At 35.6% G+C, this 18,138-nt stretch overlaps 1 pseudogene; it reads left to right on the forward strand.

Annotated features, from left to right (window-relative positions):
* Window positions 1-17,874, forward strand: part of LOC133091735 (large ribosomal subunit protein bL9m-like) — a 35,667-nt pseudogene extending 17,793 nt beyond the window's left edge.
* The last annotated feature ends 264 nt before the right edge of the window (window positions 17,875-18,138 follow it).

The raw sequence follows: 18,138 nt of genomic DNA on the forward strand, positions 1-18,138 counted from the left end.
GCATCTCCCACCCTGGCCACAATGATAAACCTCTGCCTTCTAAATACATCCCATATATGATCATCTGTCAATATTTCCACTAATAATATCGTGATCCAGCCATGCTCACAAGCCTAGATTCCTATACAGAATCCTAATGCTGGTGTCACTGATTCTACTCTTGTCCCCCAAATCAGGTAAGAGTAAGTTCAGAAAACAAAACTACTGTAATCATTTTAAGGAGGAAAGAATTCAATATGATGAACTATTTGGTTACATATTATTATTGGAAAGGCAGAAGGAGCAGGTTATGCCTCTCATATACACTCACAAAATGGTACAAAACCTTCCCGTGACTGGAGCTACTACCATTGAGGTCATGAGTGTAGCTATGCTTTTCAAGGTCTGAAATTATTACTGCCTTATGGAAATCTCTGACACCAGCAAACTGGGGAACAGGAACTGAAGCTTGGATTCAGGGATTTGGTGTCAGATCAAGAAGTTTTCTCTCCTGCTATTTTTCTTTAAACCCAGAGGACCTCAGGATTAGAGCTCTTTTCAAAAATCCCACAACTTTGTTGGATCTACCAAATCCAGGAACCATAGGAGTTAGTGACCACATCACTTCCTCCTTCCACATAAAGTGTTTAATTGACAGAACCTTCTTTATATCCAGAACCTTACTTAAAAAAGAGTCTGTAAAAAATAAACTTAGCTTTCCAACCCTGGCACATAGACAGCAGATAGAGCACAGTTTTGAGAGAGTCCATTCCAATTCCTACTACAATACCCCTACAATACTCTTTCTACCCAGCCACCTGAGTGATATCATTCCACCAAATAATACCCAAAGCCTTACCATTGCATGCAAATTAAAACTCATAATTCTTATTGTGGTTTAAAGTTTGCTTCATGATCTGGTCCCATTCTTCCCTCCTCTCCTACTTCCCCGCTTTTCTACATTACACTTCACCCTTACTGACCTTCTTTCTTCTCTATCCACTCTAGATTCTTTCTCCTTATGCTTTAATCTCCTTGGAATTTTCCACTCCATTTTTTGTGTACTGAATGAATTGAATTGGGTTTTAGCTCTAATGACACCCCCTATAAGAAGCTTTTCTTTTACACTCCAATCTAAAGTACTATCCACTTTTGCCATGCCAGTCACTATTCAGAATGTCATTCTGTATTATTTTCATGATAGCAATTTTGTCATAGGAATGACAGCACTTGATTGTAGAAAACCAACAAAAACAATGAAAGAAGTTATCTTAATATAAAGACTTTTTAAAAACTTTCTGTACAAAAGAAGCTATACAGACAGAGCAGAGAACAGATCAGTGCATTGCATTTAGATAACCTTCCTAAGCCCTTAAACTCCAGCACATTCTATGAGTGTTTACCTTCACTCACTTGGAAATGAAGGCAATTTAACTGGAGGAGAAGAAATAAGCTTCAGGCATGCTTGAAGTTCTTTCCTGCAATCCACATCACCATCACCTTTGAGTCAATATTTTTACAGTGCCACCTTGCCAGTTTTATCATTGTTTATCTTTCTAAAATGTTACTTATATTTTGTATACCTATCTCTTCTACTAGGATAAATTATGTGTGCTACTCAGGAAGGGGCAGGTATTATATTTAAACAAATCTAAATATTCCACATTTCTTTGGGAATTGAAGGATCTATCTCTCTCCTTTTTCCTGTAGTAAAGTACAGTCAATTGACTCACACAGGTTGGTGTGTGTTTATTGTAGCCATCCTCATAGTATTTGTACCGCTTCAGCATCATTATGGCCCTAAGGCCAATCACAAACTCGTCTCTGTTTATTGTGCTGTTCTTCTGCCCCTACTTTCAGTGCCGGTGGTAACCCTTTCAGCTAGACCTGTTTCACCAACTTCTGATACACACACATAAGAAATCTGCAATTTCTTGTGAAAATAAAGCAATCCAGATATGCTTTGGTTCTCTTGGCCAAAAATAGAATTAGCTAATAACCAAGAACATATATATGTATATGTATATCTATATATATATAAAATAGTATTTATATATACATATATACATGTGTATATATACACATATATATTAATATAGTATGTTATGTATAGCTTCAGGATTTAGGGCTATAAACAAAGAATTCTTTAACTTAACACAAAAAGCACTAGCCATAACAGCAAAAATTGCTAAATTTGACCTCAAGAAAACTAGGAAAAAAAGTGAGTTAAAGATTGGGAGAAAATATTTGCAAACCACATATCTGACAAAAGACTTGTATCTAGACCGTAGAAAGGATTCTCAAAACTCAACAGTAAAAACAAACAAACAAACAAAAGTCAATTAGAAAATGGGCAGAAGACACGAGGAGAAATTTCACTGAAGAGGATATATGGATGCCAAAAAGTGCATGAAAAAAATATTCACTTTCATTCGGCATTAAGAAAATGGAAATTAAAACCACAAGGCTGTATCACTACACATGTATTAGAATGGCTAAAATTTTTAATATATGATAATAACGAATGCCAGCATGGATACAATGAAACTGTGTCAATCATACTCTGCTGTTTGGAATATAAAATGATATAGACATTCTGAAAAAGAGTTTGCCAGTTTCTTAAAAAAACTTAAAATACAACTACCATACAGCCCAGAAATTACACTCTTGGGAATTTTAGCCTAGAAAAAATAAAAATTTGTGTTCACATAAAAACCTGTACATGAATGTTTATAGCAACTGTATTCACATTGTCAGAAAACAGACAACCCAGATGCTCTCCAATGGGTGAATGGCTAAACGAACTGTGGTACTTCCATACCATAGAATAGCACTCAGAAATAATCAAAAAATGAACTATTGATACATACAACTATTGATACATTTCCAGAGAATGATTCTGGGTGAAAAAAGCCAGTCCCCAAAGGCTACATACTATATGAATCTGTTTGTATAACACTCTTGAAATGACAAACTATAGAAATGGAGAACATTTCCTATAAATAAGTAAGAAAATATCAGTCACATCTGAAAAGGAGGTACAGACTTGAAGAAAATTAATATCAGACGAAAATTATCAGAAAATTAATATCTTTCGTTTGCAAACGAAAGAGCTTTAAAAATCTCTAACTTCGCGTAAGGTAAAACAAAGCATAAAGCATTTTGTTGGTATATAGCAATTATGAACAATTTGTGTCAATCACTATAATTTGGATTGATAGTAATAATAATCAAAGTATTAATATTAAGAGGTAAGATTTTCCCCCTGTTGTATAATACATAAAAATGTTGATTACATAAAATGTCATACAATAAAGGAAGTGCATTTTTCTTGCAGTATTAGTGAAGCAGTATCTGAAAATTTATTTTCCCACTGAAGTACTTTCTAAGTAAATAGAAGATTTTCAAAATGAAATTATCTTAACACCATGTTATATTAGAAAACCTAAGATAAGCTAGTAAATTAGTTTCAGAAAGTAGTCTGTTCATTCGGAAACTTAGATCACTGCCTAGTAAAAATATAGTTACTTCAGAAGGCACATTTACTTATGCAAGTTACTACCACATGTAATGAAGCTCACTGCTAAATGGTACCCATTAATGTCTCGTTATGTAGAAGCTTATTTTAGAAGAGCTTCTAATCTCTTTTAGGACTCAGGAATAGGACATAGAAAATTTCATTTTCAGTACTGACCTAAAGTTGCCAAACTTAAGATAAGTCCTCATTATCAGCACAATCAATTTTTTAAAAGAAATGAACTAATTGTCAGCTTTGGGACCAAATCTTAACAGAGACAAACTGTTAAATATTTTTACATACTCAGCAGTAATCTATAAACCCTCAAATAGAAATTCATTCCTCACTACTGCCATTAATTATTCCAAAATTTAAAAAATTTACATAAAATACATTTGAAGAGTGCTATAAATCAAATATTGAATTAAATGACAGAGTTTATATTCACTTTTCAAAAGAAAAGGCACAGGTAATGACCTATTATGAAAAGGCACAGGTAATGACCTATTATGAAAGACATTAGATAGTCTTTTTTTTTTTCCAAGTCAAGGATTGAATTGGAACATGGAATCATCTTCCATTATCTCCATCATATAATATTTCTTGAATACTCAACTTCAATACAGTAGAAGAAGTAACAATTTCCCAGAGGTAATTTTAAAAATGGATTTATTTAGTATATTCAATATTCATTTGAAGGAAAGTTATTAAGTACCTCTGTATTAATCAGGATTCATTTGGTTGCAAATAATAGAACATCATCACAAATTAATCATTATTAAAAGATTATTTACCTCACCTGGACTCTAAAATTCAAATAAATAAAATCAAATTTCTTTCTCTCTCTTTTGTTTACCTTTGCTTGTCTTTGGTTTCCTTCAACTCTTGGTTTAATTTTTTTCTTCTGAAAATAGGCTGCTTCGATTTTCTGGAAGGGTGGACTTTCAGCAGCTCCAGTCTTAACATCCTTATGATATGAAATCTAAAAAGAAGAGAAAAATATTACCTACTAACAACAGTTCAGAAAATTCTGAGCAATGGGACACTTTTCCTACCTTTGGACCAAAAGCCTGTACCCCAGGTTTAGGTTCAATGAATGATAATCTGACCAGAACCACAGGTAGTGGGAGAGAAGTTCTCTAAAGGAGATGCGGTGGTGTTTTTTAGAAGAAAAGGTACGGAAAAACATGCTAAGCAGAAAAAACAAATGATCAAACAAACAAACAAATAAATAACAAAGTTTAGTGCTCATTATCAGCACAATCAATTCTTTTAAAAGAAATGAACTAATTGTCAGCCTTGGGACCAAATCTTAACAGAGACAAACTATTAAAATACTTTTATGTACTTGGAAGTGATCTTATAAACTCTCAAATAGAAATTCGTTCCTCACTACTGCCATTAATTATTCTGAAATTTTAAAAATTTACATAAAATACATTTGAAGAGTGCTATAAATCAAATATTGAATCAAATGACAGAGTTTATATTCACTCTTCAAAAGAAACAACAATTTTGCCACTCCGTAAAATTAGTTCAGTTGTCTATATAGAGTTGCATTTGGTTAGCTACATCATTTATATTTGTGTATTTGTTTGCATGTAGCAGTGGTTTTCAAGCAAAATTGTTGTCAGCATGAGCTGAGCACTTTCAATAGGAGAGGCACTCCAGATCTGGAAATCAAGAATATCAAAAGGATAACACATATTTTAGAGCATGAACATCAAAGTGTCTTCTCTAGGATTTAAGGAAACATTTTCCAAAATCTAAATTTCACAAGAGAGTGTTCTGCACACTAAAAACAGCATGAATAAGACTGAGAATTTCTGCTCACATAGTGCTTATCTGTACTGTTGGTTGGATACAGAGACCAAGCAGGTAAACAAAATAAATAAGATGGGTTTTGACGGTGATGTGTTATGAACAAAAATTTTTAAAGAAATGATCTAGAAAGGAACTTGTGAATAGTATGTTAGAATTTTAGTGAAGTAAAGAAAGGCCTCCCAGAAGTGAATTTTTAACTAAGACTTGATTGACAAAAAGAAGCCAGTCATGGAAGGACTCATGGAAAGAGCAGAGGGGGCAGCAAGGGAAACCTTGAGGTTTTAAAAGCCACTGTAGTTGGTGCTCTGTGAATGAAAGAAGAGTGTTAGAAAATGCAGTCAGATAGGAGGTAAACAAAGGCTATATTATATAGACCCTTTGTACTATTTAACAAACTGTTTTTAATTTGGATGCAAGGAGAAACCAATGGAAGTTTTAAGTGGGGCTAGAAAAAAGGAGGTTTGGAAGGTAGTGATATGGTTCTAATTAAATTTCTAGAAGGCTAGTCTAGTGGCTGTATGAGGGTTACATTTAGTGAACAGCAATGGAAGTAGGAGAAAAGTTAGTAGACTACTGTAGAAGTCTAGGAGTGAATTAGGGTGGCAAAGAAGTCAACCAAAAGAATATACTTTGAATATAGAGCTGATAGATTGACTGTGGTATTGGATTTGAGATATGAAGAAAAATTAATAAGGAATGACTTGCAGGTATTTAACCTGGGAAACTGTGTGGACAATGGTTTCATTAACTGAGATGAGAAAGACTAAGATAGCAATAGGGGTTGGGAAAAATTTTCAAGACCTTGGTTTTGGACATATAAATTTGAGCTGCATATTAAACATCTGAGTGAAAATTCTGAGTAGGAAGCTTGATAGACAAATCTGTAGCTGTAGGGAAACTTGGAGGGATGTATTATCTCTGCTGTGCATCTACAACCGAACAGTGCCCGACCCGTTGTATATACTCAATGAATATTTGCTGAGTAAATAAATGAATGAAGAATCTACTGCCCTTACTCTTACTTTTTACTCTTCCTGTAGTCTTCTAATTAGTTCATCATTTATTCAGTATCTCCCAAGCTTATTCCACATGGGGAAGAATGATGACATAAATAGGAAATCTGAACATTTCGCATACTGAAAAGAAAACTCCTTAAATAGATTCTTAAATTGAAATATTTCATATAAACTGAAATTGCACTAATTCTTACCTACAATATGAAAATCTCTGGAATGACTAAGAAAATTTAAGTTCCTAATACTATACCTGATACGTCTTTGATAGCTATTTATCATGATAGGCTCTGCCTATGAAGAACATATGTATTCTTTTTGTGTTCATTCATGTATTCATTGATTTTTGAAAAATACTTATCGCATCTTTACCCTGCTGCACGCACTTTACTAGGCATTCAAGGGATTCCATGGGAGGATAATGCCGCTGCCTGTGCTGGAGTCTAGCCGTACTATAGAAATCACAACCAGCGCTTTACATTCAATAAAGTCGCAATCATACGAAGTTTAATGGAAACGTGAGGCAGGATGTTCTAGAGACTTCCTGGTTTGTTATACTTTACATGAAAGTAGTAACAGAGACTGAGAAAGGATAGTCCAGGCAAAAGAAACAGTGTACTATCTAATTGGCATATTATAGAAAACACTGTGGCAATACTTAAAGATATACTGAAAAGGTCAGCAGCAAGGATAAGAGAAGAGGGTAAGAAATCAAAGACAGAGGAAAGGATAAAGAAGCCATTTGAATAATCTAAGTGAACTCCCTGATCTAAGGCAGTGACACTTTGAATAGAGAGGGGCTTCCAAATTTCAGACTTTGACACTTGGGGACAGATAACACCATTCACCTGGATGTGCTGAGGGAAAAATGGAAGAGAGATTGGGACATCCACATGGGGATGTCTAGTAGGATGGGCAGATCTGGAGAAAGGTTGAAATTTAACCCATAGAGCATAGTTATATCAATGACAGTTTAAGATATGAATGTAGCTATGAAAAGCCAGCAAGAGTAAAGAGAGACTAACAGCAGAGGCAGAACCCAAGAAAAGAAAGTATACAGACAGAAGAGAATGAGTATATATAAGAAATTGAGTGGTCATAGACAGAGATACACATATGGAAGTAACGGGATGCAGTGTCATGAAAATCAAGAGAGGAGAGTATTTTGAGGAGAGGAGGATCAATAATGCCAGATGACACAACTGTAAGTTAAAAAGCATAACATTTAAATACATTTTGATATAGTGATGCAAGATGAAGGAAAAGAATCCAGCAATTCTTCTGCCATCACGAGCAATGGTCAGGATTTTGCTAGGAGAGTGTGCAGACTTTTGAACAATGTAATTCAAGAGAAACTCTTTGGGGAAGGTTTTAACAATAGTCAAAATAATTGAAAATTTGACACAGCAACAGAAGATTAGAGAAATTAGAGATCTTCAGTCTATAGAAAAGATGATTTAATATAGTTCTCCAAGCCATCCTTACTTATATGAAGGACTCTTACATGGAATGTCTCCTCTGGAGCACACCACTGGGAGTTAAGAAGTTAAGACCAGAATAATATTTCACTGGGAAATGCTGTATTCTAATTTGGAAGAATAGAACAAGTCTGTGACTAATGAACAGAAATACATATTTGAATTTATTTGAAATGGGAAGGGGTAGGGAGAAGTTATAAAGATACACATGGTACTGAAGGGAATGCCAATGTCTAATTGAGGAAAATAATGCCGTACTGAAGTATTCTGGAGGTTTCATAGTCAGAAAAATAAATATGCATGATTTTGTTTGCAGACTACCTGACTATACCTTTTTATGGAGACTAAACAGGTTTTGCTTCTAGTTATAAGAGAGTAATACTATGTTACTGTTATATTTCCTCTAAATTTCAATTGTTGATGCAGTTTCGTGCTTCTAGAATGAGTATGGTAAGCACAGTAAAATTTTGCTTTTCATCTTCCATTGCTTCTGAACCTGGAAGTAAGCATTAGAATAATTATTTAATATTTATTAGGTACTTTGACTTATATACTCTGGGAGCATATGAAGATTGAAACTATAGCTGAGTAACAAAAGGAAGTATAAGCCTGCTGAATTACTTTTTTAATCCAGGAAAATAACATAAATCTAAATTATCCTGGTAATTCCAAGCTTTATTAGGCAATTTTTTTTGTGATCCCATTAGTATGAAAATGGCAAAAAATAGTCTGCCTGGCTGTGTATAAACACTATCTAGACCTTAAGTGGTAGAACAGAATATTTTAGGAATATGATTGACCTTTCATGACTAATGGTTTGTGATTTATTATTTTACCTCCCTTCCATAAAAACGGAATTTAGGAGAGTGACAGATAGTTAAAAGGAATTGAGGGTCTTTTTCCTGGCCAGATTTATGATGGACTTTACTATGCTTCCAAGGAGGAAAAGGATATCTTCAAGGATGGTCATCTTAGGCATAAATTTAGCCATTATTGATTATATTGTCCTCTAGTTGAAATAACTAATCTTTCAGCTGATGGCAAATGGAAGTAAAATGTTCTGATTATTTCACTTTGAATTTTAAAAGGCACAGAGTCAAATTTAAACTTAGCCAGGTAAAAATAAAATAATGGAAAAAGGTGTTACCAGCTAACGAAACAAAAATAGAAATGTTTTCATTACTTCAAAAATAATGAAAATATAATTTAGTAAAGAAGAAATCAACACTCCATTTCCCAGTATTATTTTGGAAATAGATCATAGAATGATAATGTAAGAAGACCAGATGGGAAACACAACAAACAAAAATTAAACTTTCAAAATAATTCAGTATAAGGTACATGGGAACCTCGGAAATAACTCTGTGCTTTATAAACATTTATTAATTACACAAAAATTTACCATTTTTCATTAGTGTTAGATGGAAAAAAATTAAACCCAAAACCATATTTTTTTTTATTTTTTATTTTTTTTTAAATATTTTGGTCTTAAAGAAGTGAAACAGAAAATAGAAACCATTGAGTGGTTTCGTAGATCTTGTAAAGATAAATAAATCACAAAAAACTTTCTGAATGTTATAACACATAGTATGTAACTGAATATAAATCAACTGTAGCACATTATCAACTTTTCCACAAATAGCTTTTTATTATGACTATAAGAAAAATTACTGCTAATATTTTCCTCACTGGGCCTTGTGCTTTGTATTTAAAAAGAATTCAAAAGAACAATTACAAAGAAAAAATATGCCTTATTTGATGTGAGGTGTAACACTAGTTGCAATTTAGCATATCACTTTAGAAAATAATAGAGTCAATCATTTCTTTTCAGGTCATATGATAAAAACTGCACACTACCTAAAGTAGGGCTAATATATCATATACTCAATATAACATTTGGTTAAATAGACCATTTACTCAAATCTCAGTGCCCAATTTAAAAAATCAGAATCTATAATTTCTTAATCAAATACTACTAAACAAAGTTATTTGTGAATTTTTCACAGCTGTGAAATATCAAATATGATCACAGCTCCACAGTTAAAAATAAACAGAATTTATGAAATTATTTTGATAATTGAGACCAACATACCAATATATTTTTCTTATGACTTCTTTTGAAAAAACAAAACAAAACAACATATGTAAGGAGGAATTATGAAATTGAGGCAGCTGACAATTAAAATAGGCCTTTGTGTTTTCAAATAATATGATTAACCTTAGAGAAATCTATGCTAAAAATGAAGACTACCAGTCATAAGATTTTGACCTATTACCATATGTTCCTGTGAATACAGTTTATGCTATTTATAAAAAAGGAAATCACAGAGCTTTTCAATATATTTATATAAACTTTACCCTAAATTCACTCATGAAAAAAAAAAAGCTTACTATTAGTCTAGAACTCTGCAAGGTGCTTAGAATAAAGAAATGCATAAAAAGTAGGTCCTCAACTTGAGTAATTGAGGATCCCATGCAGGAGATAGATGTTATAATCTTAGACTCTGTATCTCTGAATCCATCATCTACCATACCCCATCTTTCTCACTCCTATCAGGCACAGTAACCTACCTTTATTCCTCAGATACAAATACACAAAAGGCTTTCCCACTGGAGTTTCCCTGTGCCTGGGATGCTTGACATGACCAACCATTTCTCAACCTTAAGGTCTGTGGCACTAATAATTGCCTACTCAGCATGCCTATTTCCTATCTTTTTGCTTAATATTTTGTATAGAGGAAGAGATCATGTTTTTTTCAAGCTAAATATAACAATAATAGTCTACAGTTTCTTAAACTCCTTTACTATTAGTGCATACATATTTCCCAGTTGTTCGCAATACAATGTAAGCAAAAATTTGTTGTACACTTTTCTGGGAAACACATTGCTTCCCAAAAAATAAACAACAGATGTAACTATTCCTTACCTCTTTCTGCTTTGTACAGAGGTGGGATGAATGGAGATGCATCGGGTGACCATGAGGCAACAAGCTTAAAGCAGAAAGCTAAGAAGCTAAGGATAACTAAGTCATGGTAGCAACAGCCTACTTCTAGAATTCTTGAATAAGAAAAAAAACTATATTTAAATGTCATTACTGACTGATACAAAGCCCCAGCTAAATTTCTACTCTCAAACATAAGATTTATTCTTTAAAATTCCTTCTGCAACCAGTTATGTTAGAGTGCCTAAACCTTTTTTGTTTATTTCCAAGCATGTATATTAACATGTGATTTTCTTAGTTATTTATTCGTTCACTTGTTTATTGTCTGGCTCCAATTCTGGGTGGAATGTCATCTCCATGAGGACAGGGAGTTTGTCCTTTTGTACACCTTGCACCTTTTGTACACTTAAATCTATCAGGGAGAACACAGAGCAAGTGATAACTGCCTGAATACAGGAGATAGAGGAGAAATTTTCAAAGTGTGTATGGAGGAAAAGTATTCCAGGCAAGAAAAATGAATATGGGATAAGACAAGGAGACATGAAGAGATGGCAAACAATTCTCCCTGAGTAGAGCACAGTATCCGGTGGGAAGTAGTATAAGATGAGGCTGAAAGGAGTGTTTTCACATTGGAGGGAGTTTATACTTCACCTGCTATAACATGCGGAACTTCTGATTAAATTAATAAAGCAAATAATGTGATGGTTATGTACTTCTGAAAGATAAGTTTCAGGCCTGGTATATTAGAAGGGAAAGAGATGAGTTTGGTAACCAGTAAAAAAAAAATTATTGCAGTGAGTTATGCAAAAAAGTGAAGGAAACTTCAATCAGGTTAAATTGATTGGGATGGAAGAAGATAGACATATTAAAGAGATTTGGGTCTAGAATCTATTTTAGTCATAAATTACAAGAAAAAGTTAATTTTATACAGGTATTTCAGAACAAGGAAAACTTTTGGTATAACAGTAAAATTGATTTTATTCATCTTGATTAAAGTGCCTAGAGAACAGTAAGGTACCATAGGTAATAATGATTACCAGGCAATAGTTAATCCTGGATTAGGAGCTAAGATAAAGTGTCAGAAGAAGATGCAAAAATTGAAGATACAAAAATATAGTTATTAGTTAAAAATATGAAGGTGGATAGATACCTTTCAGACAGAGAATGTAGAGGAAGATAAAAACAAGATCTAGGAGGGAACTTCGGGAAAACCCAATACTGAATAAAACAGGATTAAAAAAACATGAGATGTAGAACTTATAAAGACCTAAGAAAATCAGAAAAGAAAAATTCTTCAGTATACAATTAAAAGAACGCATAAGCATCTGGTGAGAAAATATTTTAAATGCCACCAAAATATCAAGATAGAAAACAAAATCAAAGTGCATGCTGGATTTAGTAATTAAGATGTATGTATTCTTAGAGCAATAGAAAAATTTCTGTTAAGTATAAATGTTTTTCTACTGATCTGAGTATACATAAACAATTTACCGCTTTTGTCAAAAGAAGAGCAGCAGGAAAGGAGGAAGGGTCCACATTAGTTGGACATCTATCCACTCTGGTAAATGTGATAGTAGAGCCAAATGCAATTTAATTTAGGAGATCAGAAAATGTACTGTTTCTGGCACACACAGCTTCTGGAGTATATTATATCAATGCCTACAACACAAACTTAAATCAACAGCAGAGCTAAATATGACTACCTAGTGCAAAATAAATAGAAGACAACTTGTCAGTCATATAGCTCCATCAGGAACAATCCCCCTATTCTTTACATTTTCAGTCATTTAAAAAATCAAAAATGACAACTAATGGTGAATGTTACTGAGCTGGGAGCAGTGGCATGCATCATTCTTTTAATATGAGAGAAAATATCCTTCTATTTAATGGGGGGTATTTCTAATTTAGAGTAACATGGTAACAGCTGATTTTGTACCTCCACATTCTATGCTCTTTTGTGCACAAATGATTTGGCTCTGTCATGGGCATTTCTGACTTCTCTTGACTACTACCTATTTGGGCATCAGATGCAGTTTATCCCCACAACAAAATTCTCCAACATTCTGAGAAGAGCCTTCTTATTTGTGTGTGTCTATTGAATAATTGTGTTCTTTCCAGTTTCTTTAACTTTTGGCTATAATTTAAACAGCATATAGAAAATTGCACCTGTCATAATCATAGAGTTGCTGACAAATTAAGCACACCTGAATAACCAGCACCCAGATCAAGAAATGGAATTACCCTAGCACTCCAGAATCCCTCCTGGTCCCCTTTCAGGTATTACAGAACAAAAGATAACCATGAACCTGAACTCTAACACAATATATTACTTGGCCTCTTTCGTTACTCTATAAATGTCTGATGACCAATGTACTTGGCACTTTTTCATATGCTTACTGATTGGTTATTTGGATTTCTTCTTCTATTAAGTGTCTGCTGAAACCTTTTGCCCGTATTTCCACTGGATTTATGTCTTTTTACTATTAGTTTGTAAGAGTTCTTTATTTATTTTGGATAAAAATCCTTTATTTGGATCCATGTACTGTGAAATCATCTTCCTTCTGTAGGTTGCTTTTTCACCCTATGTATAGTGTCTTGTGAAGGCAGAAGTTATTATTTTTAATGCAGCACAAATTACTATTTCCACTTATCATTAGTTATGTCTAAGAAATGCTATCTACTCCAAAGTCACAAAGATACTGCATGATATTTTCTTCTAAATTATGCAATCTACAATTGACTTTTGTGTGTGATGTGAGGCAGGAGTGTATCCAGTTGACTCTACTTGTTTCAGTTTTTCCTTATGCAACATAAATGGACAGATTTTTAAAGCTGTGTATTATGCAACTCATTATTTTTAAGTACCAATCTTAAACCCTTGGAACTTTCTTACAATTTTAACAAGCAAAATAATTTTGCTATAAAAGAAGACCCCTGCCATACTGAAACCTACTACAGAGAGTTAATTACAATAGAGATCACAAATTAAATCTGCATCCTCATTGTAAAGATCTAGGAAAGGGATACTCACACAGAAAACACTGAGCTTTGAAGGAAAGGAGTGAACAGAGACACAGAGGCCGGAAGGCAGAGTAGAGAGATTTATAAAAGAGATGTATTTAGTGGAGGTTTTCAAAAGAAATCAGTCACACTATGTAATATTAAACATTCTGCTCTGTTTCCACACCTAAAAATCTTTAGTAAATCTCTAAGAATGTCCACTAAAGAATATTAATTTGAAAATACATCAAGTTATTAATCAATGTGGCAGCTCTGTTTCTCTTTCAAATCCTTGTACATATTAGAAGTGATGTCACTTAAGGTGGCCTTGTAATATATATCCCATCATGTTGTTTGCCAAGGATGTGTAGTCTGATACAATGTCTGAAAACTTAAAGAAACTTGGTGAATATGAAATGACAAATATAATATGAGGAGCAGATTTGCATAAGAGAATTTTAGCAGGCTCTCTTATTGAACACATAATTTGGTCTACAACTCATTAGATGCCCCAGGATATTTTTACAGTAAATAATAAAAGATATCAAGTTGTACTGTTTCATGTGTATGAGTGAAATAACGTTGATGGTTTAAATTATTTGTAATACACAAACACATGAAAGAGAACTACATTCTCAAAAAAAAAAAGTCTCTGAACAACCACAGTTAACTATTAAAGGAATCAACAAATTTATCATTATGAGAGGTTTCTTTTAGATTTTAAGTATGTAGATCAATTACCACTGATGCTTAACTTGCTTCGATGGGAAAATGAAGTCAGCATTTGTTACCTATATAATTTAATAATAAACTTCATTATGCTACTCATATTTTGCTCCATTTTAGACTTGATTTCAAACTCAAAGGATGGTTTGTCTACTACGGAGCTCACAGCAAAACTCAAACCAGAGAATATGCTCAAGAAACATATATTCCCAGCTTTTAGGAAATAATAGGTAATAAGCACACTATCCCTCTCTATACAGAGGAGAGGTTCTTCTTTAGTGGCCTTATGCTAACAGGTATCTTGTAAACACAAAAAGATGTGTTTGCTTGTTGATATAGAAGTCAATAGTTTAGAGCGGTTTTTGCTTACTAAAGTTTTTCCTATCCAAAGTAACAGTGGCTTCTTCATCATGGCTGTTTCCAGACTACGGCAGTGTAGTGTTGATACACCTACTGAACATAGACAAGACAATAGTTCCCTTAGAAACTTGGTCCTGCCGCATAGCTTTGAAAAGGGTTCCTAAAATCTCAATCAGAGATCTCTCTTTTCTTAACCCTGCCCAGGATTGTGTGAGAGATTTAATAATCTGTAATAAATTCCTTTCTGCTTAACATAGCTGGAGGGAATTTTTTTCTTTGTAATGGTAATTTGACCAATAGTGTGTGTTGTAAGAATGAAATATAATGGAAATTGTTTAATACAGTGATTGGGAGATAATCAATGTTCAACAAATGTTAGTGCGTATCACAGTTATTGAGAATTCCTCAAATATGTATGAGGTATGAGAACTAAATTATTGCCTGTCATATCAGTAAACAAAGGATGTCAGAGCCATCAGACATCACATTGCAGATGCCCTGATAGTGAGCCCTGAGGGAACTCAGGAAGGAAACAAGGAATGCCCACCGTCTAGCAGTCATCAGACTACAGTCACCCTTGATGGTGCAGCCTGAGGAAACTCAGGATGAGAAAACACAGGATACTGGCCCCAGATAGCTGAGGTGCACATCAAAAGAATGATTTCAGCGAGCCCAGACTCCTGCATCTTCCCATACCTAGAAAAGTGCTAACTTCCTTAACTTGAGATATCTGGTTTTCTTTTATTAATAGTAATCTTTTGATGTTCTGACTACCTGATTCTGTTGCAAATACTCCTCTATATCCTGGCCTCCTCCTTTCCTGTTTGGAGCAGTCTCTCAGGTTAAGATACTGTCTCCAAGGCTTGAAGTCCTAAGAATGTCTGTCGACTAAAACATAACTCCCAACGTTTAGGTTGTGCTTTTTTTTTTTTTTTTTCAGTCAACGGGTATAAACTAAGCAACTATATGAAGAACCTAGGGGCAGGACAGGAATAAAGACGCAGACCTATTGAATGGACTTGAGGACACGGGGAGGTGGAAGGGTAAGCTGGGACGAAGTGAGAGAGTGGCATGGACTTATACATACACTACCAAATGTAAAACGAATAGCTACTGGGAAGCAGCCGCATAGCACAGGGAGATCAGCTCGGTGATTTGTGACCACCTAGAGGGGTGGGATAGGGAGGGTGGGAGGGAGACGCAAGAGGGAGGAGATATGGGGATATATGTATACGTATAGCTGATTCATTTTGTTATAAAGCAGAAACTAACACACCATTGTAAAGCAATTATACTCCAATAAAGATGTTAAAAAAAAAAAAGGCAACTATAGATGAAACACTTCTGAGCAAAGTTAAACGGCAAGTATATTCCTAAGAATTTTAGATTACCTCTGGCTATCTTTCACAATTTCTCCTTATGATCTATTGCAATTTACTTTAAATTGGGGATGGTGACCTCATCCTTACCTTCCTAGCTGAAGATTCTGATGCCCTTCTGCCTCAGTTGCAGTTCAGGGACTGTATCAAACTCCTCTGTACGGTCTCCCTTCCCGTGCAGAAGAACATGGTGGCTGCGCATGCGCGGCCTGGGGGGGGCGGAGCTCTGCTGCGGGGGCGGAGCTCTGCTGCGAGGCGGAGCTCTGCTGCGGGGCGGAGCTCTGCTGCGGGGCGGAGCTCTGCTGCGAGGCGGAGCTCTGCTGCGAGGCGGGCACTAAGAAGCTGCAGCGACCAGGAGGTCCGGAGGGCCTGCAGGCGCACCTTGAAGGGGGCGTCCCCGGCTTGGAGCTTGACCTCAGCCTGTCTCACAATCGGGGCACGGTCATTGGGTTGCTCCGGTGGAAAGTGCTGCTAGCCCAAGAGGGCCGGAAGCCCGCGCCTGCACCGGCAGCACCACGTCCACAAGCTGGTGGAGGACACGAACACCAGCCCAGAGACAACTTGCAGCTCATCCTCACGCAGCCAGTGGAGGAACTTGGAGTCCGGAGGTGACCTGGTCTCAGTGAAAAGAACCAGTGGGCCGTAATTGACTACTTCCTCAAGGACTGGCTGTATATGCATCTCCTGAAAACGAGAAGCCGTTTCAAGAGGAGAACTTGCTGAGACAAGAAGGAAGACCAGAGAAGATCCAGACCAAGGCAGGTGAGGCGACAGTGAAATTTCTGAGACGATGTCACCTGGACGAGGGAATGAAGAACAGTGTCAAATGGGAGCTAAACCCTGAAATAGTTGCTGGCCACTTCCTCAGAAATCTTGGTGTTGTGGTCACCCCACATGCGTTAAAGTTACCAGAAGAGCCCATCGCACAGAGGGGCAAATACTGGTGTGAGGTGACAGTTGTGGACAAAAAGTCAATCAGTTGATCTAAGAAAGAATTGGAAAATTTCATTCAAGCCAAATTTGAGGATTCTAACCTGGGAAGAGCATCTCAGAACGTTCTGAGAACTAACTATTCTGCCAGTTAGAAATCAAGGCACAGTTATATAAGTTTTTTGAGAGAGAGGGCTGAACATCAAATGATGTATTGACAGTTTACATAATCCAGATCTAAGTGGCATCCTGGTGGGTCGTGTGACCCTTTATAAGATCAAGAAGGAATGTTATCTTTTAAGGCGTTGTCTTGTTGGTGCTGGAAGAATATTGCTGTCTTTGGTTGAGCAGGTATTCCTGACCGTGGGGGAGGTTTGGTCAATTCATAATACAGATACACGATGCACAGTGGGGAGTGAAGGGAGGCCAAAGGGCAGAGAAGAAATTTTATGTTCATAATTTTCTTGTCTTGCCATAAAATACGAATTTTATTTCACACTGTAAATGGGCTTGGCACTGTGAGGGTACCTGTGTCTGTGGTGAACTTTGAGAGGCCCAAGACCAAAAGATATATAAGTACTGGTTAGCCCAGTAAGATGCCAAGGGAATGGCCCCCCACCAGCTCGCAGACTATCTGAACCTATTCTCCCTTCAAAACAGCAAAGCAGAATTAGAGGAACAGTGGAGCAAAGATGGACCAGCAACATGGTATCACTCCCAGCTCTGACCAAATACGGAATTTTAGAGACCATCGGAAGACAGCAGACTAGACTGTATGTACATATTGAATTGTCCATATTTGCCAGCTTCATCTTCAACAGTTATCACATCTGGCCTTGTTGGGGCAGTCCTACTCCAGAAACACCAGGCTGTAATTTTGATAAATTGAGTATTAATAGACCAAAAGAGTCTAGATCCTATTTAGCCTCTTCCTCCATTAGATTTCATTGGAGTAAATGGTAGAGCTAGCTCATTCTCATCATCCAAACTG

The sequence above is a fragment of the Eubalaena glacialis genome, chromosome 5 (assembly GCF_028564815.1).
Source record: "Eubalaena glacialis isolate mEubGla1 chromosome 5, mEubGla1.1.hap2.+ XY, whole genome shotgun sequence".
In the NCBI taxonomy this organism is placed as follows: domain Eukaryota; kingdom Metazoa; phylum Chordata; class Mammalia; order Artiodactyla; family Balaenidae; genus Eubalaena; species Eubalaena glacialis.